This window comes from Chinchilla lanigera, unplaced genomic scaffold (assembly GCF_000276665.1).
Source record: "Chinchilla lanigera isolate Chin_1 unplaced genomic scaffold, ChiLan1.0 scaffold00049, whole genome shotgun sequence".
Taxonomy (NCBI): domain Eukaryota; kingdom Metazoa; phylum Chordata; class Mammalia; order Rodentia; family Chinchillidae; genus Chinchilla; species Chinchilla lanigera.
The window spans coordinates 17886042-17894813 of record NW_004955450.1 but is presented as its reverse complement, the minus strand read 5'-3'; the positions used below and the strand labels follow the sequence as shown (position 1 = coordinate 17894813).

General features: G+C 36.0%; 1 protein-coding gene across 1 annotated transcript in view; it reads left to right on the top strand.

Annotated features, from left to right (window-relative positions):
- Tex9 (testis expressed 9) overlaps positions 1-8772 on the top strand; it is a gene marked incomplete at its 3' end in the record, with an annotated part of 56989 nt that overhangs the window by 47323 nt on the left and 894 nt on the right.

Sequence of the window (8772 nt, the reverse complement as noted above, 5' to 3'; positions counted from 1 at the left end):
CCAGGATTGAAAAGAAGGACTGAGAGACTTGCACCTGTGTCTAGCAACAGGCTGTTTTCTTGTTCCTCCATAGTTATGGTTACCCAGGGCTCCTCCATGGTAAAGTTAGGTTTTTAATAGTAGATTGGTTCAGTATTATTACTGGACAAAAAAGGCTTCTATAGGTTGATTGTTGAATGTAATTATCATTTCAGATATAAAGGTTATTGGAATTATATTATGCATTCCTAACACAGAACTGATATTTTGATAACATTTCAATATATTTTCATAAGGTACCTGTTATTCTAGTCTACTCTTCATATTAAATCAATTTCGATTATTTTTAAATAGATGCATATTGAAGCTGCAAAGATGCTGTCTTTCACTGAAGAAGAATTTATGAAGGCACTTGAATGGGGAAATTCATAAATGATCTACAGCCATGTAATGGGTATACTTTTTATTTAATTTATTGGAAAAGTTTGAATTAATTTTATTCTTCAAAAGTGATGAAAATATGAAATCAAAATGTCAAAGAATTCCTTGTTTAGATGTAGGGAAAAAACAAAATTAATGTACTACCCTGATTTAAGAAATATTTTATAAAATAAAGCAGCAAGAGTTTAACTTTTGAATCTGTCTTTCTTATAATCTTGTACCCTTGTGTTATATTTTGCAAGTGAACTCAAAAATGCATTCTGGGAGAGGGTGGAACACGATGGCAGAATAGGACTCTCCAGGACTCCTCCCTCAGCCCCACTAATGTAGCACCGAGAGTGACCAGAAGCCCATAGCTTTTGTGATTTGCCCCTGCTGGAGTTTGCACATAATTCAAAGCTGCTGCTGACAGCCAGCAGTGACACAAGCTGAAACTTTAGTCTTACAGGGGCCGTCGATTCCCACATGGCAAAAGGGCATGTACTGGAGTTAGGAGTGATGAGTGTCTGGAAAATGGTGAGTTTTACTGTGTAAGAAGAAAGAAGTTAAATTATCATTACTTGCAGATGACATAATACTCTACATAGATGATCCCAAAAACTCCACCAAAAGACTTCTAGGTTTAATCACCAAATTCAGTTGTGTAGCTGGATACAAAGTCAACACTCAAAAATCAGCGCCATTCCTGTATACAGATAAACTCACAGAGAGAAATTAGGAAAACAACACTCTTCATAATAGCATAAAAAAAATGAAATACTTAAGAATCAATCTAATGAAGTAAAAGATCTCTACACTGAAAACTACAAAAAGGAGATCAAAGAGGATATCAAAATGGAAAGATATCCCTTGCTCTTGGGTAGGAAGAATCAATATAGTGAAAATGGCCACGCTCTCAGAATTGCTATGCAGATGTAATGCAATCCCAATCAAAACACCGTTAGCATACCTCACAGAACTAGAGAAACAGTCCTAAAATTCATTTGGAATCATAAGAGACCTAGAATCTAAGACAATTGTGGGCAACAAAGGCAAGGCAGATTCCTTACTTGAGATTATACTAGAGCTATTGTAATTAAAAACAGTAGTACTGGCAAAAAAGCAGACCTGTGGAACAGACTAGAAGATGCAGATTCCAAACACACTCAGGGGCCAAATACGTTTATTGAAAGAAGGATAGCTTCTTTAATAAATGGTACTTGAAAAACTGGCTTTCCACATGCCAAGGACCAAAACTAGACTCATGTCTGTCACCATGCACTAAACTAACACTGGATCAAGGATTTAAATATTAAAACAGACATGCTAAATCTGTTGGAAGATAAAATAGGTAGAATTCTTGAAGACAGGTGTACATAGACTTTATGAACAAAACCATGATCTAATAGGAATTATCACAAAGAACTGTGATTTTTTTTTTATTTTAAAGAGGATTTTAATAAAAATGATACAGAATTTTAAAACAAGAGGATAGGAAATTAACAATGGTTGCTCAATTGTGTATTATCTTCAAAGTAGTTGCTCAGATTACCAGATACAAGCATGTAAAATTGATCAAACAATATAAGCACTAAACTGTTCCTTTCAGTAAACTAATAGAAATTAGTAGTACAATTACCTTAGCTATCCCCTGTGTATATATTTATATATATTTTTCCCCTTCTTCTTTTCTCCTTTCCTCTATCCCAGTTGTTCTTTCCTTTTGAGCAGTTTCTTTCCCTTTCACAATATCTGTTGTACCTTTTGGATTTTTTCTTACACTAGGAAGACAATATAATGTTTACACATGCAAGTCTGATTTGTTTCATTTATGAGTATGGTCTCTAGTTGCATCCATTTACCTATAAAAGCCTCGAGTTTAGCTTTATAGCTGTGATCACATCTTATTAAAAGCTTTTGCACAGCAAAAAAAATCACCAACAGAGTGAAGAGACAACCCACAGTGGTAAAAAAATTTTGCCAGCTGTTCTACAGACAGACGAGTAATACCTAGAACATATGAAGAACTGAAAAAATCACACCCTCCAAATTCAAAGACCCAGTCCCAAAATGGGCCTGTGAGATGAACAGACACAGAACTGTAAGTGACAAATACATAAATGAAAAAATGTTCATCACTGGTCATTTGAGAAATGCAAATTAAGACAACAATGAGATTCCATCTTACTCCAGAAAGAATAGCTGTTAGCAATAAAACAATAGCAAATATTGGTGGAGCTCTGGGAAAAAAGTAACACTTTTTCCACTGTCAGTAGGAGTATAAGCTGGTGCAACCACTGTGGCAATCAGTGTGGAGATTCCTCAGAAAACTACAGTTAACAGTCCCATTTGACCCAGCTGTCCCCCTTCTGAGTACATTCCCTGAAGAATTAAAAACATCATACCACAATGATACATGAATACCCATGTTTGGAGCAACACATTTTGTAATGGCTAAATCTTAGAAGCAACCTGAATGCCCATCAGCTGATGAATGGATAAAAAAGGATGTGGTTTTGAGTATTACTCAGCCATAAAGATAAAATTGAGACATTTATAGTTAACTGGACCTTGAGACTGTCATCAGGTGAAATAAATCAGACACACATGTAAATATTGCATTACCTCTCTGATGTGAGAAACTGAAAATGTAAATAATCAAAATGTACAAAAGATTGTGAAATAGGAAGAAATTGTTCGAAAGGAAAAGGGAACTAGGGAGTGGGGTGAGGGAATGCAAGGAAGGGAAAGAAAAAAATAAGAATAAAATGAAAAGAGAGCTTTGTGAATGGGGAGGGGAAAGGAGTAAAGGATGGGGTGGGAATGGGGGAAAAAGGAATCAAGGTATATCACGTACAGGTACAAAGTCCCTATAATGAATGTGATCATTATGTATATCTACATTATATCAATAAACTAAAAGTTGTGTCATTTATTACATATTTACTGTAGGTCAATATTTAGTTTGAGTATATTGTCATACATCTGTGTTTAAGAATGGTACGTTATTGGGTTGTAGGGTGTGTCAATATCCAATTTGTCTTTCACACTACTGTTGCTGATTTTATTACTATAGCTGAAGTGATAAAGTTATTGCTGTTTATTGGTTTTCTCTGTATGCCAGGATCTGGATTGCTTTGTTGTCATTAACAATACTGTGGCTCATTCCCAGAGGAACTGGATACTAAGCCAAATACACTGCAGTTTCACTTCCCAAATAAGTGGCGGTGGGGGGGGTTCTGGGACATAAACAAAGGCCTTAGCCAAATCCTGAATGCATCACTGAAAAGCAGATACTGAGTCTCCATACTAGCAACTAAGTCTTCTACTATAGTGAACCTACAAGCCTCAGCCCAGAAAACAGATGAAAACATGAGAAGACAAGCAAAAAACAAAAAGTCCAGAATTCCCAACTTCCCCAAAGCAGATCCAAAGGGCTTTGATGGGGGAGGAAATTATTTGAAAGGAAGCAATTAAAAAATATATATGTAAGTCAAGAAAGTACTTGGCAAGTTCAACAAAAAATAACAGTTAATGATCCTAATAAAATGATCAAGTCTACAGAAGACACTAATAAGAAGCCAGCTGAGAAAAATTGATGCAAAACATGAATGTCCACCACAGAAAAGAGTAAGACTCTGAAAAAGTCAAGTGAATTAACAATTCTATTGGAAGTATGGACGGCAAAAGCCAATAACTTGAGGACAGTGTTAGCACTAGAAAATAAGGCTGTTGTAAGTGATCAGTTATTGAGAGATACCTGAAAAAAAATAAGAGAACATAAAAAATAGACCCAACAGCTACTAAGCGATGGAGAAAATACAGCTAATTGGAATTAATGAAAAGTTAGAAGATAGCACAAATGGCATAAAAATCTTTAGAGAAATAATAGCAGAAAATTTTCCAAATGCAGGAAAAATTTAACATATAGATAAATAAGGTATATAGAAATTCAGATAGCCACAGACAAGAATCTCTTCACAACACATCACAGTCAGAATTCCAGAACTTCCAACACAAAAACAGAATCTTAAAAGTGGTTAGACAAAGGCAATGAGTCGCTTATAAGGAAACCCATTAGAATTGTGGCAGACTTCTCAACACAAAGACCAAGAGAGTTTGAAATGTTGCAAACATTCCCCACCTGCCAAAAAAACCTTCCAACCCAGACTGATATGTCCTACAAAATTATCTTTCAAAGTCGATGGATAAATAAGACAATTCCATGGTAAAGAGTACAAAAACAAGTATGACCACCAAAAATCACTCCAAAAAATTCTCAAGGATATTCTAGAAAGAGATAATGAAGTTAACAATGCTAGAAGACCCAACAGAAGCACTTCAGTAGAGAGGAAAGAATCAGAAATAGGAAAAGAATGCAATGACAGAAATGTCAATATCTATCAGTAATACCCTTCAATGTGAATGGTCTTAATTCCCACATCAAAAGATAGATTGGTAGAATAGATTAAGAAACAAAATCCAGTGGCATGCTGTAAACAAGAAACATTTAACCCAAAAGTAAATTTGTGACTAAATATTAAAGAATGGAAAACGATATTCCATGGAATAGGAATCCAAAATAAGTAGAAGTAGCAATCCTCTATTCAGACAGTGCACTTTAGCCAAAACTGATCAGAAAAGGCAAAGATGGTCACTACATGTTGGTTAAGGGAACACTGCAGAAGAGATAAACATTATAAACATAGGCACCAATAGCAGCACACTCAACTTCGTAAAACAAACAATACTAGACATAAAAGATCAGATGAACATTCAAATCCAAATCCAGTATGAAGAAGGAAATCATAATGGTCGAACAGAAATCAATGAAATAGTATAAAAAATACAAAAAGTCAATCAGAGCTGGTTCTTCAAATTAAACAAATCCTTAGCCAATCTTACAGAAGGAGAGAAAAAGAAACCAATCACTGCAATTGAAATTAAAATGAAAAATGAGAAATCATAACGGACACTATCAACATCTGGAATATTAACACCAACTACTTTGCAAACCTGTATGCCAAAAAATTGGCGAATTCAGAAGAAATTGAGAGATTCCCAGATAAATATAAATTACCAAAACTGGAAGTTTTTAGAACTATGAATAAACCAATAACAGGCAATAAAATTGAAGCACTATTTTTTTCAAAAACCTACCAACAAAGAAAAGCCCAGGTTCTGATGAATTCACTGCCAAATTCTAAAAGAATGTCAGGGAAGATCTAATGCCAATACTCCTCAAACTCTTTACTGAAACTGAAAAGGAAGGAGTACTTCTGATATAGGGAAAAGAAACTCCCAACCTAATGAAAGATAATCTGAGATGAGTTTGTGTTCTCTAAAGTCAGAAAATGAATTTTAGGAACAATGAAGGTTAAGAGCAGAATATATTTACTGAGGGAAAGAAAGTTTCTGTCCAAGAGAGGGACAGACAGGGGCCTGAATGGGTTACCAAGGAACCTGTCTTTTCCAGAGATTTTTATGAAGCAAAACCACGAGGTGAGGAAGGTCCAAGGTGGAAAACATGGGAACTTGCTAGGTGGGCATGAGGTGGGACAAAACTATGGTCAACCAATAAGATTACAAATATAATTGTTCAGGTAAAATTGATTAAATCGGGATCAAATGGGGAAGCGAGTCACATAGCACATGGGCATGCATACAGAACAGGGGCTTTTCCTGTAGGGGTTTGGGGTAGTGACTCTTCCTGGCTTTTTCAAGGTGATGTATAGCTATTTAGAATATGAATCCTTGATGTCCACCCCAAGGAAGTATGTGGGTGCATTTGTTTGATCTTTTGTCTTGAGGCCCACAGCAGGAGTGCCTGTCTCTCCTGCAGTTGCACGGTATCTTTTATATTGGCTTTTCCAAGGGCCTCACCCTGTCTGACTGACTAATATTTCTATCTAACTCAGCTGCCAACAACACTCGGAAGCTAGCATTATCCTGATTCCAAAACCAGAAAAGGACCCAACGAAAAAAGAGAACTATAGAGAATCAATCTCTTAATATAGAGAGGCAAAAATCCTCAAATACTGGCAAACAGAATGCAGCAGATCATCAAAAAGATCACACATTATGACAAAAAAGGTTCATACTAAGGACATAAGAATAGTTCAACATATACAAATCAATAAACTCAATATCTCACATTAACAGAAGCAAGGATAAAAATCACATGATCATTTCAATAGATATAGGAAAGGCCTCTGACAAAATCCAGCATCCATTCATGATTTTAAAAAAAACCCTGAGGAAAATAGGTATAGAAAGATCCTATCTCAATCTGATAAAAGCCTTTTATGACAAACCAGACAACATATTAAATGGGAAGAAAACTGAAGTTTTCCCTCTAAACTCAGGAAGAAGACAAGGATCTCCACTATGACCCCTCCTGTTCAACATACTTCTCAAAATATTAACTGGAACAATTAGGAAAAAGAAAGAAATAAGAGGGATATAAACAGGAAAGAAAGTAAAATTATCTTTATTTGCAGGTGACATGGTCCTCTACATAGAACACCCCCCCCAGATTCCACCAAATAACTCTTAGAATTGTCAAATTTAGCAGTCTAGCAGTGTCTAAGTTGCTTTTCTCATTGCTGAAGCAAAATACACAGCACCCACAAGTTAAAAAAGGAAAGATTTATTTCAGCTCACAGTTTATACAGCTTTCAATGCGTAATTGGCAGAATGCATGGCAGAGGAGAAATAATCCATAGAAAGGCCGGTAGCAAGAGCAGTGAGTCTGCTTTTCCCTTTTATCCCATCCACACCCTTGGTGGGACTTTGTCTTCAGTAAATCCATTCACCTACACCTAGAACTATGCTAATTCCAATCAGTGGACTGATTTAGTACCACACACTCTTAATTCCCGTATCACACCCTGTAGATCCAGCAAGGTCTGAAAAGCCCTACCTATGAGTGCATGAGGCTTTTGGGGGATGTATAGATACAAGCAATACCAAGCAGAATACAAAATCACCCCAAAATCAATAGCATTACACCAACACACTGACTGGAAGAAAGTAGGAAAACAATACCATTCACAACAGCACCAAGAAATAGTACATGCATAGGAATTAACAACCAGGGAAGTAAAAGACTTCTACAGCAAAGACTACAGAACTCTGAGAAAAGGAGATCAAAGAGGACATCAGAAAGTGGCAAGACATCCCCTATTCTTAGCTACACCCAACATAGTGAAAATGGCCATACTTCCAAAAATGATACAGATTTAATGGAATTTCAAACAAAATAACAACACTGCTTCTCACTGATCTAGAGAAAACAGTCCGAAATTCACATGGAACCAGAAGAGACACAGAATAGCAAAAGCAATCCTACATAACAAGAGCAAAGCAGAAGGAGTCAAAATCCCAGATCTTAAGTTACATTACAAAGCTACAGGGATAAAAACAGCACACGGTGGCACAAAAACAGACATCTTGATCAATGGAACAGAAAAGAGTAAGCTGAAACAACCTCAGGTGCAGTTAGCTATTTGATCTTTGACAAAGGGGCCAACATATACACTGTATGAAAGAGAGCCTCTGTAGGGTAATGGTACTACACACATTGGCTATCCACATTCATAAAACCCATCTATCTCACTATGTACTAAAATAGAATCAAAATGGATCAAAGATCTAAAAGTTAAATCAGCTAGAAGATAAAATAGATAAAACATAGATACAAGCAAAGACTTCCTGAACAGAACCCCAATGACACAAGAAATAGTACCAAGAATCAACACATGTGGTCATATCTAATTAAAAAGCTTCTGCATAGCAAAAGAATCAAGTAACAGTGAAGGCATAACCTACAAAATGGAAAAAAAGGGGGGGGGAAGCTATTTCTTGGACAGAAGACTAACATCTAGCATATATAAGGAACTCAAGAAATTAGAACCCCTCCAAATAAAAAACCCAGTGAAAAATGGGCAACTGAAATGAATCAACACATCACAGAAAAAGAATAAATAGCCACAAAATGTGTGAAAAAATGTTTAACATCCCTGGCCATTAGAAAAATGTAAATTAAAACAGCACTGAGATTTCATCTTACTCCAGAAAGAGTGGCTATCGAGAAATCAAATAATAAATGCTGGTGAGGCTGTAGGGGAAAGGAGCTCCTCTACATTCTTGGTAGGAATGTAAAGTAGTGCAACTATTATGGAAGTTGGTATGGAAAGTCCTCAAAAAACTGAAAGGAGAAACTGCACTTGACCCAGGTAATGCTCTTCTAGGTGTCTTCCTGAAAATTTAAAAGACATCATATGACAGTGATATATGCATACCTATATTTATAGCAGCATAATTCATAATAGGTAAATCTTGGACATGGCCTGTATGACCATCAGTAGAGAA